The sequence below is a fragment of the Bufo bufo genome, chromosome 2 (genome assembly GCF_905171765.1).
Source record: "Bufo bufo chromosome 2, aBufBuf1.1, whole genome shotgun sequence".
Taxonomy (NCBI): Eukaryota; Metazoa; Chordata; class Amphibia; order Anura; family Bufonidae; genus Bufo; species Bufo bufo.
Window position 1 is genome coordinate 633730879 of NC_053390.1, and position 25309 is coordinate 633756187.

General features: G+C 45.2%; 1 long non-coding RNA gene across 1 annotated transcript in view; it reads right to left on the bottom strand.

The window, feature by feature from the left end:
* The window catches only part of LOC120989973, a 15273-nt gene extending 448 nt beyond the window's left edge, over positions 1-14825 (bottom strand). The window contains exons 1-2 of the long non-coding RNA XR_005776348.1: positions 14813-14825; positions 7507-7512 (exon numbers count right to left, since the gene is read on the bottom strand). This is a non-coding gene — a long non-coding RNA (uncharacterized LOC120989973). The remainder of the gene's footprint in view (positions 1-7506; positions 7513-14812) is intronic.
* Positions 14826-25309: the final 10484 nt, after the last annotated feature.

Genomic DNA, 25309 nt, shown 5'->3' on the forward strand with positions numbered 1-25309 from the left:
TCTTTTGTAAATGCATGTAATTAAAACTGTATCATACCCACTGAGTTATTTAATAAAATATATCTGTATAGCGCCATCTGCTGTTTGTTTTCTTCTTGTCCGGCTCACTGAGATGGCCATACATGCTCAGTTTCAATTTTCAACTGCCTTCTGAGTTGTGATAGGGAGAGCATGGGCACGCACCCTTAGCTGCAGCAGAAAAGACACTTCCCTTTAAAGGGAACCTGTCATGTGGATATTTGATTATAATCTAACTAATTATATACAATCATTAACTACTAAAAAGTACCTTAGATATATTCACTTACTGGTGTGACAGATGGTTACCTCATAATATACACACAAAGATGCTGCATGCTAATGAGCTGATTTGAGTCCAGCGTGATGTCATTGAGTCCAGCGTATATTTAATTCAGAGCTATAGCCACTCCCCTGCCCACCTGCTGCTGATTCATATGGAAAATAACTGTCATTCAGCAGCAGGTGGGCGGGGAGAGTCAGGAGCTCATGAATATTCAGGATTCATCATTATCAGCTGGAGATTTTCAATACAAGATGTTGGCAGATTGACTGGGTCAACTAAAGAAAGTGACCCAGCATTTTGCTAAGAGAATCAGTCACTTATTTATGTTGCCCTTAGTTAGGACACCATAAAACTGGTGACAGGTTCCCTTTAAGGGGTATTCCGGTAAAGTAACTTAATTTTTTAAAAACTGCATTAAGGCGGCAAGCTGTGACCCAACCAGAACCCATACCTATACATATAACCAGAGTTTAATTTTACCTTGCAATCCATTTGTCTAGCTCCTGTGTAAGCCTGCAACACACAGAGTGTGATGGCGCCTGATCGTCCCTCACAAAACTACAATCCCCACAATCCCTAGCTTTCCTGTCGTGAGTGTTAATGTTTATTGATTGGCTGCCTGATATACAGTCCAGTCATCACCAGCACACTAACACTCCCTTTGTTTCACAAGACATTTAGCTAGAGAATTGATAGCGACACACTGAGCATGCTCGACCTAACAAAGGCTCAGAACTACAGGTCGATGCCATGGTAATTTATGAGGGAACACAGTGGGTAGCAGAGGAAGAAAACTACCATATTTTTCGACCTATAAGACGCACCTCTGGTCAGACCACCAATCAGACCCCCAATGTTAATCAGACCTCAGCTGGCAGCCCCAATAAGACCCCCAATGTTAATAAGACCTCAGATCAGAAACCCAATCAGACCTCAGCTCAGACTCCAATGTCAGTGACCCCAATCAGACCTCAGATAAGAGCCCAATGCCTCTCACCAGCCCCCAAAAGCCTCTCTTCAGCCCCCATTGCCTCTCACCAGCCCCTAGCTGAGAACCATAGTTTTTTCAGTTTTTGGGCGATTACCTTGGGTAGGGTATGGCACTATTTTGGGGTGCGTGTGACTTTTTGATCGCTTGCTATTACACTTTTTGTGATGTAAGGTGACAATTTTTTTTTATTTAGCACAGTTTTTATTTTTTATTTTTACGGTGTTCATCTGAGGGGTTAGGTCATGTGATAATTTTATAGAGCCGGTCGATACGGACGCGGCGATACCTAATATGTATACTTTTTTTTTATTTATGTAAGTTTTACACAATGATTTCATTTTTGAAGCAAAAAAAATAATGTTTTAGTGTTTCCATAGTCTGAGAGCCATCATTTTTTCAGTTTCTGGGCGATTAACTTGGGTAGGGTATGATTTTTGCAAGATGAGATGACGGTTTTATTGGCACTATTTTGGGGTGCGTGTGACTTTTTGATCGCTTGCTATTACACTTTTTGTGATGGGGTTCATCTGAGGGGTTAGGTCATGTGATAATTTTATAGAGCCGGTCGATACGGACACGGCGATACCTAATATGTATACTTTTTTTTATTTTGTAAGTTTTACACTATAACAGCTTTTTTCAAACAAACAAAATGATGTTTTAGTGTCTCCATATTCTGAGCCATAGTTTTTTTATTTTTTGGGCGATTGTCTCAGGTAGGGGCTCATTTTTTGTGGGATGAGGTGACGGTTAGATTGGTACTAGTTTGGTGGGCAAATGCCTTTTTGATCGCTTGCTGTTGTACTTTTTGTGATGTAAGGTGACAAAAAAATGGTTTATTTAGCACAGTTTTTATTTTTTATTTTTTACGGTGTTCATCTGAGGGGTTAGGTCATGTGATATGTTTATAGAGCCGGTCGATATGGCTGCGGCGATGCCTAATATGATATTACGTTTTTGTTTATTTTTACTTGAAACTTTAATTTTTTGGGGGGGAAAACTATTTTTTTAACTTTTTTTTTCACTTTATTTTTTGTCCCACTTTGGGACTTGAACTTTGGGGGGTATATTCCTTTACAATGCATTCCAATACTTCTGTATTGGAATGCATTGGCTGTATGAGTAATACTGTGTGTATTACTCATACAGCTTCCTGCCTGTGAGATCCAGGGGGCTGGATCTCACAGGCTCGTCAACGGAAGGCAGCGCGATGCCTTCCTTAGACATCGCGCTGCCTTTCATGCCATTGGGTCCCCCCCACAGCCGCATGGGGACCCGATGGCACCGCCGACACCCGCCACAACCGCAGGTAAAAGCCGCAAACCGCAGGTCTGAATTGACCTGCGGTTTGCATCGATCGCCAACACAGGGGGGGGGGGGGTCACATGACCCCCCGGGCGTTGTGACAGGACACTGGCTGAATGATTTCAGCGGACATCCTGTTCGAATTAACCCCCGCGGCGCCACAATCACGATTTAAACTTAGGACGTACGCCCTAAGTCCTTAAGGGGTTAAGGACTCGGGAACCATGCCGTACCGGTACGTCTCAAGTCCTTAAGGGGTTAAGCAAACTGTAATTGTCTATTGTTGTGACTTAGATGAAGATCAGATCACATTTTATGACCAATTTGTGCAGAAATCCATATCATTCCAAAGGGTTCACATACTTTTTCTTGCAACTGTATATTGCTGTTTCTTTACATAATTCTTGTATTAGGCCTGATGAAGGGACTGGTGATGTCTCGAAAGCTCTCTATGTAACATCATTACTTCTATTTTTGTTAGCCATTAAAAGGTATCAAACCTGCATAACTGTTATTTTGTTTCTCTTAATGAGAGCATTAAAGTAGTACTGTTAATAAGATACCAAAGAAAGGACATTGAGCTTATTCTGAAAGTTGCTGATTTGGAAGGTAAAGTTTGTTTGGGTACTCGGGTTTGACCTTTAGTCTAATAACGGTGAAGTATCAGCAATTTCATCACAATAACACCATACAACTAGAGTGGACTTTCTACCCCTTTACCTCTGCCCCCAGTTACTCTTTACTTTCCATTACATAAGGAGATGGTGTGCAGGAATTTGAACTGCTGCTAAAAGGAAGCGCTCTCTGGTGTTTGAATGTGGACAGTTTAATTCTTTCTTTGTTTTATGTGTTTGCAAAGTAGCTTTAGGTGATACTAGTTAACTGAAGATAAGATCACTCAAGAAGATCTTTGTGCAGTAGGACAATGAGAGGTTTTCTGCAAATAATGCCTCCTCTCCCAGTGTTCTTCTGCAGCAAGGTACTACATTATCAGGTAGAATTGGGTTTAAAGTGGTTTTGTCAAATATATGGCCAGACATGTACAACTATATATACATTTTCTTATAAACAATAAAAAGAGCAGTCATATGCTCAGTACAGTGGTGTTGCCGGTCCGGATTCAGACACAATATAAACCAAAGGGCACCATTTTGGTCTAGGTTTGATCTACGTTTTGGTCAGATGATTTTGCCTTAGAATTTCTACATTGAAAAAAAAAATTAATGTTAAAGGTTCCTAAATATCAGTGTCATCAAAATGTTGGGACATTTAATGTCGAAGTGTCCCAGCCAGTGTCACACGTAAGCATCGTTGAAGCCAATGCATGTGGGGCAGGCTGACAGTGTTACGGGGACAAGAGTGCCAGGTATACTATTATGGAGGCATTTGCTACAAACATTAGAGGGTGTATATAATTGGTGTACCTAGAACAATAATAGAGCTCATGTAATAATTTGGGGGAGATTTATCATTCTCTGTGCTCCAGAAAAGTGGAGGTGAGACTTTTCGCAGGTGAGACTTTATTTGAACTGCAACTTTTAAAAAAAATTGTGGAATCTCCCCTTTTTCGCCTCCCTTGACACTTTTCTAAAAGAGGCCTGGCAGGGGTGGGGAAGGGAACACAATCAGACACCACAACAAATTTATCTTCATTCACGCCAGTTTTATAGCCTAAAGGAAGCCAGAAATCTATGTCAGCTTTGAGCTGTTGTAGATTTCTGGTTAGGCGCACACACTGCAGGAGGATGCGCCTAAAGCTATTTTCACACTAGCGCTTTGGCTTTCCGTTTGTGAGATCCGTTCAGGGCTCTCACAATCAGTCCAAAATGGATCAGTTTTGCCCTAATGCATTCTGAATGAAAAAGGATCCACTCAGAATTCATCCGTTTGCCTCCGATCAGTCTCCGTTCTGCTCTGTAGCCGGACTCCAAAATACTGGCTGTAGCGTTTTGCTGTCCGCCTGACGAAACTGAGCCAGACTTTCAATGGAGTTCATGACGGATCCGTCTTGGCTATGTTACATAAAATACAAACGGATCCGTTCATGGCGGATGCATGCAGTTGTATTATTGTAACGTATCCGTTTTTGCAAATCCATGATGGATCCGCCCAAAACCTGAGTGTGAAAGTAGCCTAATTTATGATGAGGTGTGCGCCTCGTCATAAATTAGGTGCATCCTCTGGCAGCACAGGAGATATCGAGACAGGCACAGAAAGCACCAGTCTTGATAAATATCCCCTGTGTCTTGGGGTCAGTTCATATCCTATATCAACCAGTAAAATCTGAAAAATGAGGCAAAATAAGCACTTTTATGCTGCTGATGCCTATAGATAAAAAAAAAAGTCAAGGGGACTATTCACTCCTTTTCTTCGTTACTATGTTGGCCCCAAGACTTAAATGAAATCTGTCACCACATACCTGAGTAGTAAACCAAGTGCTAGAGTCGTTCTCTAATGTTGTTGTCCCCATGTAAATCAGGGCCTTTTCTGTTATGCAGATGAGTAGTACGGTGCAACTAGGGCATCACCGTTGCACCTCGTCGCACTAAAAGCTCTACTCCCTATCGCAGTTAGCCCCACTCCCCAGGTCTGAGTCACAGGGCCAGGAAGTGGCTATGTGTTCTCACCTGGCTCTGTGTAGGGCTTGCCAGGGCTGTATAGTACAGACGACTTCAGCCCTGGCAAGCATCAGGGCTGTACTGTGCATGCACTGATTCCTGAAGGCGAGATTACATTGCCACCGCCTGGCCCTGACACTCAAAGTTGAGGAGTGGGGCTAACCATGATAGGGAGTGGAGCTTTTGGTGTTTCAAGGTGCAACAGTGACACCTTTGTTGCACCAAACTCATTTGTATAACACAACAGGCTTGATTTCTCAGCAAAGGAAGCCCATAGGCTACTTCCACATCTGCGTTTTTGCTGGATCTGTCATGGATCAGCAAAAATGCCTCCGTTAGGATAATACAACCATCTGCATCCGTTATGAACGGATCTGGTTGTATTATCTCTAAAATAGCCATGACGGATCCGGCACTAACACGATTGTAAGTTTTCCTTTGTGTCCAAGAAAACGGATCCAGCACCATTGACTTACATTGTGTTTCATGCCAGATCCCTCTTGCTCCACATCTCATGACGCACTCAAAAACGCTGCTTGCAGGGTTTTTCTGTCCAGCATGGGAACGCAACAAATGGAACGGAATGCATTTCAATGAATGGGGACAAAAGATATGGAGACTATATTAAAAAAAATCTACCAAACTACATTTGATATACTACTCAGGTATTTGGTGACAGATTTTTTTCATGTTCTGGAAAAAATACAGCACCACCAGACAATAGCACCACATCCATCAGCAAGCAGTCACACATGGTCAGACACAAGAAGGATAGAAAACAGGATATATGATAGCTGGCGGCATCAAATGTTAGCACAGGCATAGCAGAATCAAGAAAAGGGTCAGCGGCAAGCAGACAAGTTGTCAGGCATGAGGACTTAATGGTTAGCTTAGTAATAGCACATCATGGCAATGTTCACTAGTGAATCATGTACAGACAAACAGGAAATAATGTACGTCTTGGGTCAATCATCATCATTAAAATACCAGCTCCCAGCAGGTTGCAGGCAAGTACCAATGTTATATGACGGAGGTCGATACTGAGCCACTCATAGGAACCATTCAAGAGGAGGGTGCACACAAATAAGGTTCTTGCTAAGGTTATTTGTTGTTCAATTACTTTTAATAAGGAAGTGATATTGAAAACAGCGGTACAGCTGACATACAATAATTCCATCATATTAGGATCAGAATACATAGAAGCCACTGCACGTGATACTGAAAGTGAACAGCATTAATCTATAATAACTTCTTATGGAGCAGATAATGATAATAAAGCATAGTACACAAAGCAAAAACGCTTAAGACGTTGACAACACCCAAATAGACGGAAGGGGGAAGGGGAACACAAAAGGGAAGGTATCACTGTGTGAAGGTGGGAATCTGTCAGAGTTACCCGCTACTATCAGCTTGAGCTAACCAACTAAGGAATGTCTGAGCATCCTTGAATAGAATCCAAGGGGTCCACATTTTAAGATACTTCCTATCGGTACCTTCATCTGCAGCCAATATTTCTTCCATCCTACGTATTTTTTCAAAAGTGTCTAACCATTCTTTAACGTGTGGGACGTCCCGAGACTTCCAGTGTCCAGGCACAACCAAACTCGCGGCCTGCACAAAAAATCTCAGAAAGGCCCTTCTTTAACGTTTGAATGGGCCCGGGAAGTATGGATAGCAGGCTCCCCTCCAGGGTCCATTGTGTTGAAGTACCTGTAACCTGATTGTATAGGTCGTTCAATGCCTCCCAAAATGGGGACACTTTAGAACACTACCACCAAATGTGAGACATAGTACCCCTCTCTCTTCCACATCTCCAACATAAGTCCGAGCAGGTCGGGTAGAAGGAATCCAAGACAGCTGGCGTCCTATAACATCTGGACATAATCTTGAATTTTGTTTCTTTCAAACCACAGCTGACAGAAGACTGGGACAGGGTGAATGCTTTTATCCACTGTTCCGCAAAGAAATTTTTCCCCAGTTCCTTCTCCCAAGCCTTTACATATGGCAAAGAAGATGGAGGTCCCCCACTCTCCTGCAGCAGCCCATAGACCAGAGACACCAAATGGGTAGGTGGAGACTCCTGGAGACACAAAGATTCAAAGGCCGTAAGGTCTCTAGATAGGGTGGAAATGGGCCCTAGAGAGGATATGAACTTCCTAATGCAAATTTACTGGAACCAGGCCCCCCTGTCAGTCTGCCCAGAGAAGGAGTCTAGGCGTAGTATTACTGTTTTCAGTACTAACTAGTGTACCCTTATATTCTCCTCCCTACGAATGCCCAACAACGACTATTGGCTCATTCCCATTGGGAAGCTAGGGTTGTTGAAAATAGGTGTCATGGGACCTGGTAAGGAAGTGCACCCTAGGAGGTACAGCGCATTTGTCCCAAATCTGCAGCACCCCATTGGTGAGAAATAGAAGGTAATCAGGTCTGTGTGATTTGGAAATCCACAATAGATCCTGAAACGGGAAACCCAACTCTTGCCTTTCAAACTGGACCAACCTCTTGGAGGAATTACTGTGGAACCAGTCCAACACATAGGAGAGGATCGCCGCTCTATGGTATAGTTGTATATCCGGAACTCCCATTCCCCCTCTTAGCTTGGATCTTGTTAAAAAGCGCATCCCCAATCTAGGTGACGAGCCAGTCTTTCTTAATGTAATTTAAGGGGGAGATTAATATCCCCGCCCATAATGATTGGGAGACCATCCGCAAAATCTTCCAGAGCTGCAAAGGCCTCAGATGCAAAAGTCAGCTGACCTGTATTGGGGAAGTATACATTAGCAATCACAAGAACTCTTGAGGATATGGATACTTTCAAGAATAAATATCTACCTCGACAATCATGTACAGTATTCAGAATGGTGCAAGGAACTGTTTCATGTATTGCAATAGACACTCCTCTGGATTTGGAATCATCATAAGTGCTATGAGCCCACATCGAGAAGTACCTGTTTTTACATGCAGTAATGTGTCCTGACTTAAAATGCGTCTCCTGCAGGAGGGCAATACCCACCTTCTGCTTGTGGAGGCTATACAAAATCTGGTTCCTTTTGGCCGGATCATTCAGGCCATTCGTATTGTACGAGCACGTCTTGATAGAAGTCATAGCACTGTTAGCGAGCGAACAGGCAAAGGGCATAGACACCAAGGAATATGGGAGGGTGGATGACACATGAGGGAGGACACCACATACCAGGGGAGACAAGACACACAAATGAACAAGAAAAATACCATGGTGTACCAATGGTACTGTGGTATAGGTGTACACAAGCTAGCAGCCAGTGAGGGGGGAAAAAAAAACCACCTGCTACCTAATATAACCGTGGGAGAAAAGGAAGCCCCGTGTATGCGAAGGGCCCCCATCCCTTCGCTATCAAAAACCTGATATAATGAGAGCATGACCCCCCTCTTCCACCGCAGAGTCCCTACATACAAAGACTCACTGAACCTAACGGAGGTACACTAGGATGGCAGAGACCTCATAAAATAACAATATTATTGGGAAACTGGCTCAGCCCACCAAAGATTGCGAGCAGGAGCCAAGCTTGCAAACTCAAGCCTAGAGTATAGAGGGACAACAGTCACGGTGCCTTCTTCTGCTTGGAGGCCCTGGGCGACACCTGGGACCAACGTTCCCTGGAAGGAAGAGGAGCTGGAAGTGGTATTGTTGGCCACTCGGGCAATAAAACCGTTGGCAGCGAGAAAGTCTCCAGAAACGTAGGTAAGTCCTCCGGATCTCTAAACGTCGCCGACCGGCCATCCTTCTTGGCATTAAGCTGGAATGGGTACCCTCATCTATAGATGATGTCCTTTTCTTTCAGTAGAAGAAAAAAAGACAATGCAAAGGCACCCTGCAAATCAGATAAAGTACAATGCCATAGTCACAAAAATAATGATTACAAAAATTATGGTGCTAATGCTACGCTTATTTATAAAGTGAGATGCTTGGCCAATGCATTTTGTACAAAACCATCTGAGCCCGTCTGCCGTACGTCAAGGCGATCTCTGTTAGACGGGTCCTAACACTAAATACTACCTGTTATGCGCCATAATGGCCGCCATAAAATTCAGAGATTGTTGGATCCACATGCATGTTGGATCCACTCTGCCTTTTTCCATTTTTTGTGCCATAATGGCCTCCACTACAAGGGATGCAGGTACCAACATGCATGCCGAGCCCACTCTATACCTTTCCTGGTGCTAGACAGCTTCCAACGAATGTAGTGAGAGCAGGCTACAGCTTTATACTGAAAGTAATTAAAATCAGCCTATGGGGCAGACAGGCTAATCAGGAGTGCACGACTCGCTGGAGTGCCACATCTCCAGCATAGTAAATGGCCGCCATAAAATTCAGGGAGTGTTGGATCCACATGCATGTTGGATCCACTCTGCCTTTTTCCATTTTTTGTGCCATAATGGCCTCCATTACAAGGGATGCAGGTACCAACATGCATGCCGAGCCCACTCTATACCTTTCCTGGTGCTAGACAGCTTCCAATGATTGTAGTGAGAGCAGGCTACAGCTTTATACTTTATACGTCAAACAGAGATCGCCTTGACGTACGGCAGACGGGCTCAGATGGTTTTGTACAAAATGCATTGGCCAAGCATCTCACTTTATAAATAAGCGTAGCATTAGCACCATAATTTTTGTAATCATTATTTTTGTGACTATGGCATTGTTGTACTTTATCTGATTTGCAGGGTGCTGCTGCATTGTCTTTTTTCTTCTAGGTCTTTGCCATGGCAGCGTGCACCTGCGCACTGGGAGGTGCTGACTAACCCCCTTTTTTTGCAGCTTTTCCTTCAGTAATGAGGGGTCCATCTTGAGAGGTCCGGGAGGATTTGTACGGGAGAGCCCCCACCTCCAGCCTGTGCCGCTCGCCTGGCAGTGCTCAGAATGTCCACTTTGATCTTGAAAAAATGTACGCGGCAAACAATATCTCTTGGCCTGGCCGCATCATTAGATCTGGGGCCTAGTGTTCTGTGAACGCAGTCTAGCTCAATGGGCACTGGGGTCGAATTCCCTAAGATGGAGCCAAATAAGGATTGTATCGTGGCCTCCAGGTCAGTGGTAGCAACCGACTCTGCAACCCCTCGTATGCGCAGGTTGTTCCTGCGGTAACTGTTCTCTATATCATCAGCAGATGAGAGATTTGTTGCGTATGAGCCGTCAAAACCGCGTGATGGTCCTTTAAGTGACCCTGAATAGCCTCCTGAACCCTCTCAGAGGCCTCCACTCGGTTTCCCAGATGCTTTATCTCCCCTTTGAGTGTCTCCATTTCGGAGCGCTAAGTCTGTTCTAAGTTCCGATAGACAGACCTTTCCAGGTCATCCTTTGTGGGAGGGCTAGCAATCAGGAGCGGAGATCCCACTCCCCTGTGGAGGTACCTGAAGACAGACTCCCCGATTCTCTATCCGAGGGAGAGGAGCGTTCCAGTGTTTTCCGGCTGCTGGTCACTCTCGGGGGGACCTCTGATCGTTTTGCGCCCCATCTAAAGGGAAGGTGAGTGAGCTGAAGCGCTGGAATAGCGGTTTTCACAGGGATGTCGGGAGAGCTAGTCTTCCAAGTGTCCTATGCCGACATGAGCAAGCCACGCTCCCCTGATAAGGTTATTTGTAGTGCATTATGCTGACAAGCAGCCTGTTGGTCAGGCCCATAATACAAAAAAAATAAAATAATACAAAGCCAAATAATACCGCCTTACAGAGCTTACAAAATACAACCCTATGGTGTTCAACTAATATGACCTAAGGAAAGCCTAAATAATGTTTCTGTGGTACACCAAGAAGGGGCTATACAAGAATCAGAAAGTAGAAGGACAGACAGATAGTACTGTTTCCCGACTCCTTGTCCTCCATCTGGCATAGGGCCTGGATAGATGCTGGGGTGTATCCTTTTCGGTGGTTCCACAGTCAGACCCAGCACTGTGCTGTCTGAGCATGAGCTGCAGCTACAAACTGACTGACCGAGGCTTCTCTTACCCCCCAATCAGTCACTAGAGCCGGCCGACATGTCACTCTGTCAATGACTGAGGGTGAGAGAAGCACTCCGGGCCCCACGCAGCCCACCTTCAGGTCTTCCAGTCCTTTTTTTTATTTTGCTGGTAAGCAGGGGCATGGCTTGGGGGATTTGGGGCATGGCTTAGCAGGATGGGGGCATGGCCTACAATGTCCAGCTTTTGGGGTGAAGCAAATGTCCACTTTATAGACAGGATATGGTAGTTCCCTCCTTTTATACCTCCTCTGCCTGTAATGTCCACTGATATCACATAATAGTCTGGACATGTGTCACATTCGGGTGTGGGAGGGAAACACCAAACCGAACATAGGAAGGAAGGAAAGGGGTGAGGAAATAAGACCTGGTAACTAGGGAAAAGAGATGGACACCTCCTAGTAATACCCTAATCAAAGTCCTGACTGACTACCAGTATGAACAGACCCCAGAGGTAGGTGAGTTCATACACAGGAATACCTAATGTCCTAACTCACCCTATAGGACCCTGGTACTAATGTCAGGACTGAGACAACCTGTTCCTCCAAAAGGAAGGACGAACAGGAGTCTCCCTCAGACCTTAATACAAATGACAGGGAACTGCAACACACAAAATAACCCAAACAAAATACAAAAGGGAAAGAAAACACTTAACTTCAAGTGGCTATGGCAGCACCAAGAACTCAGCCGAGATCCACACACTAGCTATCCACAACTCAGGCTTCTTTCACACTAGCGTTCGGGGTTCCGCTTGTGAGTTCCGTTTAAAGGCTCTCACAAGCGGCCCCGAACTGATCCGTACGGCCCCAATGCATTCTGAGTGGATGCGGATCCGCTCAGAATGCCTCAGTCTGGCTCCGCTTGGCCTCCGTTCCGCTCAGCAGGCGGACACCCGAACGCAGCTTGCAGCGTTCGGGTGTCCGCCTGGCCGTGCAGAGCCAAACGGATCCGTCCAGACTTACAATGTAAGTCAATGGGGACGGATCCGTTTGAAGTTGACACAATATGGTGCAATTTTCAAACGGATCCATCCCCCATTGACTTTCAATGTAAAGTCTGGACGGATCCGTCTGACTAACTTTCACACTTAGATTTTTTTATGAAATATAATGCAGACGGATCCGTTCTGAACGGATCCCATCGTTTGCATTATAGGAGCGGATCCGTCTGTACAGACACCAGACGGATCCGCTCCGAACGCAAGTGTGAAAGTAGCCTTAAACTGAAGCTATAAACCACATAGCATAGTGGGAGAAACAACAATAAATAGAGACGGTTAAATGACCATAATAGCCACACCTGGGGAAGGAAGGTGTGGCAAGCACCAGAAACAACACAGACGTCATTTGATCTAAACGGAAAACACGTCAGATCAAACCACGTGTTGCCAGTCTCACCGATCTCCTTCCGCATGTCGCGGGAACGTCCGTGACAACATGCTGAGAGTTCTAGCTCTCTTTTCTTATATCTCCTCCTCCTGTAATGTCCTCTGATATCAAATAATAGACTGGACCTGCTGAGAGTTGTAGTTCCCACCTCTTATACCTTCTCCTCCTGTAATGTCCTCTGATATCACATAATAGTCTGGACCTGCTGAGAGTTCTTCTTCTGTCCTTTTACACCTCCTCTGCCTGTAATGCCCTCTAATACCACCTTATAGGAGGGGTAATCAGAGGGCATTATGAGGTGGCCAGACGTCTGGCTTTAGGCCAGACAGTCCGGTTTCCTGGCACCCTGTCCTCCAGCTGGCATAGGGCCTGGATGGACGCTGGGGTGTCTTCCTTTTCTGTGGCTCCACAGTCAGACCCAGCACTGTGCTGTCTGAGGGTCAGCTGCAGCTACAAACTGACTGACTGAGGCTTCTCTTACCCCCAGTCAGTCACGAGAGCTGGCCGACATGTCACTCTGTGACTGACTGAGGGTAAGACAAGCATTCCGGGCCCCTCGCAGCCCACTTTAACCACTTCCCAACCACCCATTGACTATAAGGGTCCTGGGCGGTCAGGTTTATCTCTGAATGGACGTTCTGGAACGTCTTTTCAGAGATGGCAGCTGCACGCTAATTGTGCAGCTGCCGAGTGGGGGGCCCGCTGTCAGTGACAGCAGGGCACTCCAGGGAGAAGGCAGGGACCATTCCTAGGTGTCCCTGCTTTCTAGATTGCTGTATACACAGCCCTCAATGAGCGCTGTGTATACAGCAAGGAAGCGATGTTCCGCTTCCTGTCCCGGCCTGGTGATCAAGTGACCGCCGGGGCCGGGGGAGTTCAGGAGCTGTTGGGTCTTCCATGGGGTAATTTATGGGTTGGTTCTATTATGTAAGCCCCACAAAGTGACTTCAGAACTGAACTTAACCACCTCAGCCCCCATGGCTTAAACACCCTGAAAGACCAGGCCACTTTTTACACTTCTGACCTACACTACTTTCACCGTTTATTGCTCGGTCATGCAACTTACCACCCAAATGAATTTTACCTCCTTTTCTTCTCACTAATAGAGCTTTCATTTGGTGGTATTTCATTGCTGCTGACATTTTAACTTTTTTTGTTATTAATCGAAATTTAACGATTTTTTTGCAAAAAAATGACATTTTTCACTTTCAGTTGTAAAATTTTGCAAAAAAAACGAGATCCATATATAAATTTTGCTCTAAATATATTGTTCTACATGTCTTTGATAAAAAAAAAATGTTTGGGTAAAAAAAAAAAATGGTTTGGGTAAAAGTTATAGCGTTTACAAATTATGGTACAAAAATGTGAATTTCCGCTTTTTGAAGCAGCTCTGACTTTCTGAGCACCTGTCATGTTTCCTGAGGTTCTACAATGCCCAGACAGTACAAACACCCCACAAATGACCCCATTTCGGAAAGTAGATAAATATCTTGGTCAAATGCCAACTTTGTATAAAAAAAATGGGAAAAGTTGTCTTTTGCCAAGATATTTCTCTCACCCAGCATGGGTATATGTAAAATGACACCCCAAAACACATTCCCCAACTTCTCCTGAAAACGGAGATACCAGATGTGTGACACTTTTTTGCAGCCTAGGTGGGCAAAGGGGCCCATATTCCAAAGAGCACCTTTCGGATTTCACTGGTCATTTTTTACAGAATTTGATTTCAAACTCCTTACCACACATTTGGGCCCCTAGAATGCCAGGGCAGTATAACTACCCCACAAGTGACCCCATTTTGGAAAGAAGACACCCCAAGGTATTCGCTGATGGGCATAGTGAGTTCATGGAAGTTTTTATTTTTTGTCACAAGTTAGTGGAATATGAGACTTTGTAAGAAAAAAAAAAAATCATCATTTTCCACTAACTTGTGACAGAAAATAAAAAATTCTAGGAACTCGCCATGCCCCTCACGGAATACCTTGGGGTGTCTTCTTTCCAAAATGGGGTCACTTGTGGGGTAGTTATACTGCCCTGGCATTCTAGGGGCCCAAATGTGTGGTAAGTAGGTAAATGACCTGTGAAATCCGAAAGGTGCTCTTTGGAGTGTGGGCCCCTTTGCCCACCTAGGCTGCAAAAAAGTGTCACACATGTGGTATCTCCGTATTCAGGAGAAGTTGGGGAATGTGTTTTGGGGTGTCATTTTACATATACCCATGCTGGGTGAGAGAAATATCTTGGCAAAAGACAACTTTTCCCATTTTTTTATACAAAGTTGGCATTTGACCAAGATATTTATCTCACCCAGCATGGGTATATGTAAAATGACACCCCAAAACACATTCCCCAACTTCTCCTGAATACGGAGATACCACATGTGTGACACTTTTTTGCAGCCTAGGTGGGCAAAGGGGCCCAAATTCCTTTTAGGAGGGCATTTTTAGACATTTGGATACCAGACTTCTTCTCACGCTTTGGGGCCCCTAAAATGCCAGGGCAGTATAAATACCCCACATGTGACCCCATTTTGGAAAGAAGACACCCCAAGGTATTCAATGAGGGGCATGGCGAGTTCATAGAAAAAAAAAATTTTTGGCACAAGTTAGCGGAAATTGATTTTTTTTATTTTTTTTTCTCACAAAGTCTCCCTTTCCGCTAACTTGGGACAAAAATTTCAATCTTTCATGGACTCAATAAGCCTCTCAACAAATACCTTGGGGTGTCTTCTTTCCAAATTGGGGTCATTTGTGGGGTGTTTGTTAGGGATCGACCGATTATCGGTTTGGCCGATATTATCGGCCGATATTGAGGATTTTGAACGTTATCGGTATCGGCATCTATTTTGCCGATATACCGATAACGTATGGGGAACACAGAACGCGCTGCTGACAGCGCTCTCTGTGTTCCCTCCGCAGCACAGGGGAGAAGGAAGCAGTGTCTCCTCCCCCTGTGCTGCTGCTGCCGCTGCCGCCAATGAGGGGATAGAACATAAGAGGAGGGGAGGGGCTGTGGCCGCTGCGCCACCAATGAAGATAAGCCTTTCATTCATTCATATAGAGGAGGCGGGAGCTGGCTGCAGAATCACATAGCCGGCTCCCGACCTCTATGAGCGGTACTAGCTGCGGTCCGCGGTAGTTAACTCCTCAGGTGCCGCGGATCGCAGCTACCGCTGATAGAGGTCGGGAGCCGGCTATGTGATTCTGCAGCCAGCTCCCGCCTCCTGTATATGAATGATCGATAGACTTATCTTCATTGGTGGCGCAGTGCGCCCCCCCAAGCCCCCCAGTATTAATCATTGGTGGCGCAGTGCGCCCCCCCCCCCACCCAGTATTAATCATTGGTGGCAGTGGCCACAGGATCCCCTCTCCCCTGCTCCTCCGATCGGAGCCCCAGCTGTGTAAGCCTGGGGCTCCGATCGGTTGCCATGGCAGCCAGGACGCTATTGAAGCCCTGGCTGCCATGTTCAGCTCCATGCTGCTGTGTGCACTATGCACAGAGCAGCAGGGACAGTGTGAGATCCTATTCACCCTGATAGAGATCTATCAGGGGGAATAGGACAAGGGTTCTAGTCCCTAAGGGGGTTAAAAGTTAGTAAAAAAAAAACACAAAAATATTAAGTATAAATGAAAAAGATTTATAAAAAAAAAATACACATTAACAATAAACAAAAAAAATACACATTAACAATAAACATATTAATTTTCAGCAGATTTGTGTAGGAATTTTTTTTTTTTCTCAAAAATGAAAATTCCCAGAATATCGGTATAAATTATCGGCTATCGGCCTGAAAGTTCACAAATTATCGGTATCGGTATCGGCCCTAAAAAATCAATATCGGTCGATCCCTAGTGTTTGTACTGCCCTGGCATTTGAGGGTCTCCGCAATCATTACATGTATGCCCAGCATTAGGAGTTTCTGCTATTCTCCTTATATTGAGCATACGGGTAATGAGATTTTTTTTTCCGTTCAGCCTCTGGGCTGAAAGAAAAAAATGAACGGCACAGATTTCTGCATTCGCATCGATCAATGTGGATGAAAAAATCTCTGCCAAAAAAAGAAAAAGGAGGGGAAAGGCGTCTGCCAGGACATAGGAGCTCCGCTTAGCTCGTATGCCATGGCAAACCAGATTTCTCCATTCACATCAATCGATGTGGATGAATAAATCCTTGCCAGGATTTTTTTTTTTATATATATACAAAGTGTTTGCCAAAGTATATGAACACCGCCACCTCCTCAGCTCATATGCCTCGGCAAACGTATCTTTTACTGCAGAGGAGAAATCTCGTCTTGCAGCGCCGCATACACCGACTTGCGTCTAATCTGACAGCAGCGCAATGCTTCTGTCAGAATGCACATCAGGGCTGCAGCTAGTCGATCGGTTGGTCCACCTGGAAGGTAAAAGAAACAAAACAAAAAAGAAAAAACCAGGCCGCAACGCAATAAATTTATTAACTTTTGAACCAAACATATAAACTTTTTTTAACTTTTTTAACTGAACGTTAACTTTTTTACTTACCGGTATTTTTTTTTTTTGTTTAGTTTTTTTTTACCTTTTATAGAACAAACCTCTCCTTCCCCATGGGACAATGTGCAAAGCGCAAATCGCCCAAATATGTGGCGAAGTACGTTATGCACTTTATCCCAGGTGAAAGGAGAGGTTTGCAGCAGCTGTGAGTAAAAGGGCCCTAATAGCCCTGTGTGCCTGTCCTGTGAGATGCAATCCCTATGCTAGGTGTACCTGTGTGTGGTACTTCCGGAAACACTCACCAAAGCATAGGGCAGGGTGGTCAGGACAGTCAGGACAGAAATAGCGGGTGTCACGCCTTATTCCACTCCTGCTACAGACACGACATCTTTTTCGAGGTGACGGTTGGGTTGAGGTACCAGGAACGACACTGGGGAAATGCCGCTTGTGTAGACGGCTAACTACACTGGTGGATGGGGCCACGGAACCTTCTGGATACAGGAGGTTCTCGAAGATCTCTTCCTGGAATTTGAGGAAGGATCCTGTTCTCCCAGCCTTACTGTAGAGAACAAAACTATTGTACAGAGCCAATTGAATCAAATATACAGACACCTTCTTATACCAGCGTCTGGTGCGTCGGGAAACTAAATACGGAGACAACATCTGGTCATTGAAGTCCACCCCTCCCATGAGCAAATTATAGTCGTGGACTGAGAGGGGCTTTTCAATGACACGGGTTGCTCGCTCAATTTGGATTGTCGTGTCTGCGTGAATGGAGGAGAGCATGTAAACGTCACGCTTGTCTCTCCATTTCACCGCGAGCAGTTCTTCGTTACACAAGGCAGCCCTCTCCCCCCTTGCAAGACGGGTGGTAACGAGCCGTTGGGGGAAGCCCACGCGACTAGTTCGCGCGGTGCCACAGGCGCAAATCCGTTCTAGAAACAAATGCCTAAAGAGGCCCACACTTGTGTAGAAATTGTCCACATAAAGATGGTACCCCTTGCCAAATAAGGGTGACACCAAGTCCCAGACTGTCTTCCCACTGCTCCCCAGGTAGTCAGGGCAACCGACCGGCACCAGGGTCTGATCTTTTCCCTCATAGATCTGAAATTTGTGGGTATAGCCTGTGGCCCTTTCACAGAGCTTATACAATTTGACCCCATACCGGGCACGCTTGCTTGGGATGTATTGTTTGAAGCCAAGGCGCCCGGTAAAATGTATTAGGGACTCGTCTATGCAGATGTTTTGCTCGGGGGTATACAAATCTGCAAATTTCTGGTTGAAGTGGTCTATGAGGGGCCGAATTTTGTGGAGCCGGTCAAAAGCTGGGTGGCCTCTGGGACGGGAGGTGGTGTTGTCGCTAAAATGCAGGAAACGGAGGATGGCCTCAAATCGTGCCCTGGACATAGCAGCAGAGAACATGGGCATGTGGTGAATCGGGTGCGTGGACCAATATGACCGCAATTCATGCTTTTTAGTTAGACCCATGTTGAGGAGAAGGCCCAGAAAAATTTTAATTTCGGAAACTTGGACTGGTTTCCACCGGAAAGGCTGGGCATAATAGCTTCCCGGGTTGGCGGATATAAATTGTGTGGCATACCGGTTTGTCTCTGCCACGACTAAGTCCAAGAGCTTCGCAGTCAAGAACAGCTCAAAAAATCCCAGGGCCGAACCGATATGAGCCGTCTCAACCCGAACTCCAGACTGGGCGGTGAAAGGGGGAACTACAGGTGCGGCTGAAGTTGGCGACTGCCAATCAGGGTTTGCCAGCACCTCAGGGATTCTAGGGGCTCTACGGGCCTGTCTGTGTGGTGGCTGCGACGGGGTATCTATTGCACATGCCACCGTATCAGCTTCAACTGCCCTTCTGGTGCTCGCCACGTCACCATGTTGTACGGCAGTGCTGGTACTAGGTCCAGGTAGGGCTGCGCTGCTGGTGTATGCCTCACCACGTGATCTGGCAGCGACAGCCCCACTCTGCTGCTCTTGAAGCGGATCCTGCATAACCTGTGGTCTAGCGACACGGGGCCGGGTACGCCTGGTTCTATCAGGGACCTCCACCTCCTCGTCCGAACTTTGGGTCAGAGAGCCACTGCTTTCCACAGGTTCATATTCTGACCCGCTAGATTCGTCAGATGAGGGTTCCCATTCCTCATCCGACTGGGTCAGAATCCTGTAGGCCTCTTCAGAAGAATACCCCCTTGTTTGACATTTTGGACTACTAAATTTAGGGGTATTCCCTGAGACTACCCAAGAAAAAAAGCAAACCTGTCTTACAAAGGGGAGGCTAGCGAAGTACCGGAGGCCGCTGCGGTTGATAAAAAATATCAAAACGGATTTTTTTTATCGCCGCAGTGCGTGTAAAGTGAATGTGCAGTGATCAAAAAATATATATTTTTTGTCACTACGGTGGGGCGGGCGTGGGTGAACGCACGTGTGGGCGACCAATCAGGCCTGATCGGGCAAACACTGCGTTTTGGGTGGAGGGCGAACTAAAGTGACACTAATACTATTATAGATCTGACCGTGATCAGTTTTGATCACTTACAGATACTATAAAAGTACAAATGCTGATTAGCGATACGCTAATCAGCGAATAAGTGACTGCGGTGCGGTGGGGTGGGCGCTAACTGACGCTAAACTACCTAACCAAGGGGCCTAAACTATCCCTAAAACCTAACAGCCAATACTAGTGAAAAAAAAAAGTGACAGTTTACACTGATCACTTTTTGTCTTTCACTAGTGATTGACAGGGGTGATCAAAGGGTTAATTGGGGTGCAGGGGGGTGATCTGGGGCTAAGGTGTAGTGTTGGTGCTACTCACTGTGAAGTCTGCTCCTCTGCTGGATCCAACCGACGAAAAGGACCAGCAGAGGAGCAGAGAAGCCATATAACAGATCATATTTACTAATATGATCTGTTATATAGCTTGTGATTGGATTTTTTGAAAATCGCCAGCCTGCCAGCCGATGATCAATGCTGGCAGGCTGGTGACGAAATTGTTCTTTAAATCATGCCGGCCCGCGATGCGCATGCGCAGGCCGGCTTTGAGCGAAATCTCGCGTCTCGCGAGATGACGCGTATATGCGTGACTCTGCGCAGCGCTGCCGCCTCCGGAAGGCGATCCTGCGTTAGGCGGTCCGGAGGCGGTTAAAAAAGCTGACTTTGGAAATTTTCTTAAAAATTTCAAAAATTGCTTCTAAAACTCTAAACCTTATAGCGTCCTAAAAAAATAAAATTACATTACCAAAATTATGCCAACATAAAGTAGATTAATAATTTATGAGGTATCACTATCTGTCTTGAAAGCAGAGAGATTCAAATTTAGGAAACTGTGAATTTTTTCAAATTTTCGTTAACTTTTAGATTTTTTTTATAAATAAAGTTAAAAATATTGACTCAAATTTACCATTAACATGAAGTACAATGTGTCACGAGAAAACAATCTCTGAATGGCTTGGATAACTAAAAGCGTTCCAAAGTTATTACCACATAAAGTGACACATGTCAGAATTGCAAAATTAAAGAGGACCTTTCACCGATTATTACACTATGAACTAACTATACAGACATGTAGAGCGGCGCCCGGGGATCTCACTGCACTTACTATTATCCCTGGGCACCGCTCCGTTCTCCTGCTATGCCCCCCGGTATCTCCGTTCCCTAAGTTATGGTAGGCGGAGTCCGCCCTTGTTCTTCTGTAGCGCTGGCCAATCGCATTGCAGAGCTCACAGCCTGGGAGAAAATAACCTCCCAGGCTGTGAGCTCTGCGCTGCGATTGGCCAGCGCTAGAGCAGAACAAGGGCAGACTCCGCCTACCATAACTTAGTGACTGGAATCTCCGCCTACTATAACTTACTGAGCGAAGATACCGGAGGGCATAAAGGGAGAACGGAGCGGCGCCCAGGGATAATAGTAAGTGCAGTGAGATCCCTGGGCGCCGCTCTACATGTCTGTATAGTTAGTTCATAGTGTAATAATCGGTGAAAGGTCCTCTTTAAGCCTGGTCAAGAAGGGGGTAAATAATAAGATGCCTTTATTGTCACTGTACAATACAATGTAATACAATGTACAATACAATGAAATGTTGTTTGGAGCAATCCTAGATGCCATGGACAGAGGAACAAGAACTGACATTTAAACTAAAGCATTACACTAGAAAAAAAAAAACATTGCACTAGAAAGCATTACTATTCACAGTTCACAGCATATACACTCACCTAAAGAATTATTAGGAACACCATACTAATACGGTGTTTGACCCCCTTTTGCCTTCAGAACTGCCTTAATTCTACGTGGCATTGATTCAACAAGGTGCTGATAGCATTCTTTAGAAATGTTGGCCCATATTGATAGGATAGCATCTTGCAGTTGATGGAGATTTGAGGGATGCACATCCAGGGCACGAAGCTCCCGTTCCACCACATTCCAAAGATGCTCTATTGGGTTGAGATCTGGTGACTGTGGGGGCCATTTGAGTACAGTGAACTCATTGTCATGTTCAAGAAACCAATTTGAAATGATTTGAGCTTTGTGACATGGTGCATTATCCTGCTGGAAGTAGCCATCAGAGGATGGATACATGTTCTCATTCTGTTTACGCCAAATTCGGACTCTACCATTTGAATGTCTCAACAGAAATCGAGACTCATCAGACCAGGCAACAATTTTCCAGTCTTCAACAGTCCAATTTTGGTGAGCTCGTGCAAATTGTAGCCTCTTTTTCCTATTTGTAGTGGAGATGAGTGGTACCCGGTGGGGTCTTCTGCTGTTGTAGCCCATCCGCCTCAAGGTTGTGCGTGTTGTGGCTTCAAAAATGCTTTGCTGCATACCTCGGTTGTAACGAGTGGTTATTTCAGTCAACGTTGCTCTTCTATCAGCTTGAATCAGTCGGCCCATTCTCCTCTGACCTCTAGAATCCACAAGGCATTTTTGCCCACAGGACTGCCGCAGACTGGATGTTTTTCCCTTTTCACACCATTCTTTGTAAACCCTAGAAATGGTTGTGAGTGAAAATCCCAGTAACTGAGCAGATTGTGAAATACTCAGACTGTCCCGTCTGGCACCAACAACCATGCCACGCTCAAAATTGCTTAAATCACCTTTCTTTCCCATTCTGACATTCAGTTTGGAGTTCAGGAGATTGTCTTGACCAGGACCACACCCCTAAATGCATTGAAGCAACTGCCATGTGATTGGTTGACTAGATAATTGCATTAATGAGAAATAGAACAGGTGTTCCTAATAATTCTTTAGGTGAGTGTATATAGCAAGAGCAAAGTAGGAAGTGCTTATGAGTATATATACACACTGATTCAGACACCACTGCAGACAAGAGATCATCATGGGTTCATGAATGCACAGTCACTTTCAGTCTGTGGTAGTTTCTATCCTAGGAAGGGGCAATAATCTCTGAGCATTTAGGAGACTGATTGTTTTGGGGTAAAAGCTGTTCTTCAGCCTAGTGGTGCGGGCATGTAGGGCTCTAAGACGCCTACCAGAGGGTAGGGGAATGAAAAGGCTGTGGCCGGGGTGAGTTGGATCCCCGCAGATAATTTTTGCCCTGTTGCTGCAGTGAGCAGTGAAGATGTCCTCCAGTGATGGTAACTGAGTACCAGTGATTCTGCCAGCCATTCTGATGATGCGCTTGAGGGTCTTCTTGTCCTCAGAAGAGCAGCCGGAGTACCACACTGTAATGCAGTATGTGATAACAGATTCTATGGTGCACATGTAAAAATTGACTAGCAGCTGTTTTGGGAGTTGTGCTTTCTTCAGACTCCTCAGAAAATAAAGCCTCTGAAGGCCTTTTTGGTCATTTCTGTTGTGTTTTTTCTATCCATGACAGGTCCTGACTAATATGAACTCCCAAGAATCTGAAACTTTGAACTATCTCCACGTTTCCACCATTAATGCTAATGGGATGGTGTCCATTTTGTTTCTTCTTCCTAAAATCCAGAATTAGCTCCTTTGTTTTCTTGGTATTGAGTATGAGGTTGCTGTTCTTACTCTATCTCTCTAGGTTCTCCACCTCTTTCCTATAGGCTGTTTCATCATTGTTGGAAATTAGGCCTATCACGGTCGTGTCATCTGCAAATTTTATAATGGTATTGGTATTGTGAATAGGTTTACAGTCATTTGTGAAGAGGGAGTAAAGGAGAGGGCTCAACACACAGCCTTGCGGTACCCCAGTGTTTAGTGTTAAGGATGAAGAAAAGTGCTTGCCCATGCGTACGATTTGTGGTCTTTTTGTAAGAAAATCCAGTATCCAGTTGCACAGGTGTGAGCTGAGACCCAAGTTGTTCAGTTTCGTTGCCAACTTGTTGGGAGGGATGGTGTTAAAGGCCGAGCTGTAATCAATGAACAGCATCCGCACATAGCTGTCTCTCTGCTCCAGTGTGACAGCGCATTGTGAAGGGTAAGTGAGACAGCATCCTCAGTTGACCTATGTGCTCTGTAAGCAAACTGGTATTGGTCCATGGAGGTGCAGATCTTGCTCTTCATGTGCCTGAGGACAAGTTGTTCAAAGCACTTCATAGCAATAGGAGTGAGAGCCACCGGGCGATAATCACTTAAGGTCTTCACCCCTGCCTGTTTTGGAATTGGGACAATTGTGGAGGACTTCAGGCAAGTGGGGACAATGACCTGCTCTAGTGAGCTGTTAAACATACTGGTAAACACTGTTTTCAGCTGTTTAGCACAGTTTTTTAGGACTTTTCCAGGAACTTCATCAGGGCCAGCTGCTTTGTGGGGATTAATGTGGTTTAAGGCCCATTCTACCTCATGTGCTCTCAGCATCAGGGAACATGATGGAGCCTCTTGCTGGGCTAATTTGATGATAGGCAGCTCATTGTCTTTGTCAAATCGTGCAAAAAAATGATTTAGGTCATCAAGAGAGAAAGAATTTCCAGTGTTGATAGAACAGGTGTTGCTCTTATAATTCGTAATGGACTTGATACCCTGCCACATGCGTCGGGAATCAGAGCTTGTAAAATTATGTTGTATTTTTGTTTTGTAGCAGTGCTTTGCCTCCCTAATGCCCCTCTTCAGATTGGACCTGGCTGTTTTGTACTCCTCTGGGTCTCCCTTTCGGAAAGCAATGTCACGTGCCTTCAAAAGGTTTTGGACATTTTTGTTTATCCATGGTTTCCTATTTGGGAAGGTCCGAATGATTTTGGTATCAGTGACATTGTCCATGCAAAATTTTATATAGGAAAGGACAGAGGAGGCATATATGTTTAAGTCTGTGTGATTTTCCTTTGTAGCTGCCTGTTTAAACAATTCCCAATCTGTGTCCTCAAAACAATCCTGTAGTCTCATTGTGGCTCCTACAGGCCAAACTCTGATTGTATGCAAAGTAGGCTTAATCCTGGTGATAAGAGGTTTGTATGCTGGAGCTAAAAACAAAGAAATGTGATCCGACCTGCCAAGATGGGGGGCAGGTGATGCTGTATAAGCATTTGCTATGTTGCAATAAACACGGTCCAATGTATTTCTCCCCCTAGTTGGGAATTTAACAAACTGGTAGAATTTGGGGAGCACAGTTTTGAGATTGGCTTGGTTAAAATCACCCGCTAAGATGAACACTCCATCTGGATGGATATTTTGCAGACTGTTCGTAATATCATGCAATTTGGACAGTGCCAGCTTAACATTAGCTTGTGGAGGAATATAAACTACGGTGAGATACACGACTGTGAATTCCCTAGGTAAGTAGAACGGTCTGCATTTAAGTGTCATAAGTTCTAAATCAGCAGAGCAATATTGTTCAGCAATGACTGTGGAGGTACACCAAGCCTTATTGACATAAATACACACTCCAGCTCCCTTATTCTTACCGGACTCAGTGGTTCGATCCATTCGGTAGACAGTCCGATCCGCAAGTTCAATAGCCTCGTCCGGGATGTTAGTATTTAGCCAGGTGAGGCGCAAGTGTTCATCCTATCAGATGAGATCCTCAGTCTCAGCTCATCGATCTTGTTCACTATAGACTGGGTATTTGCGACGAACAGGCTGGGTAGTGTTTGCTTGTTTGGGGGGTTCTTTAATCGAGTATTGATGCCGCCCCTCTTGCCCCGCTTCTGCTTTCTTTCCCGTCTCCTCCTGTGCCGTCGCTTCGACGGTATAATCATCCAGTCGGGCACCGATGTCCTTAGAATCTCATCCGGGATATTAGGGGGTGGTGGTGGAACAGGACCTTCATTCTGATGTCCAGTAGCTCTTGCACACTATACGCTGTGTG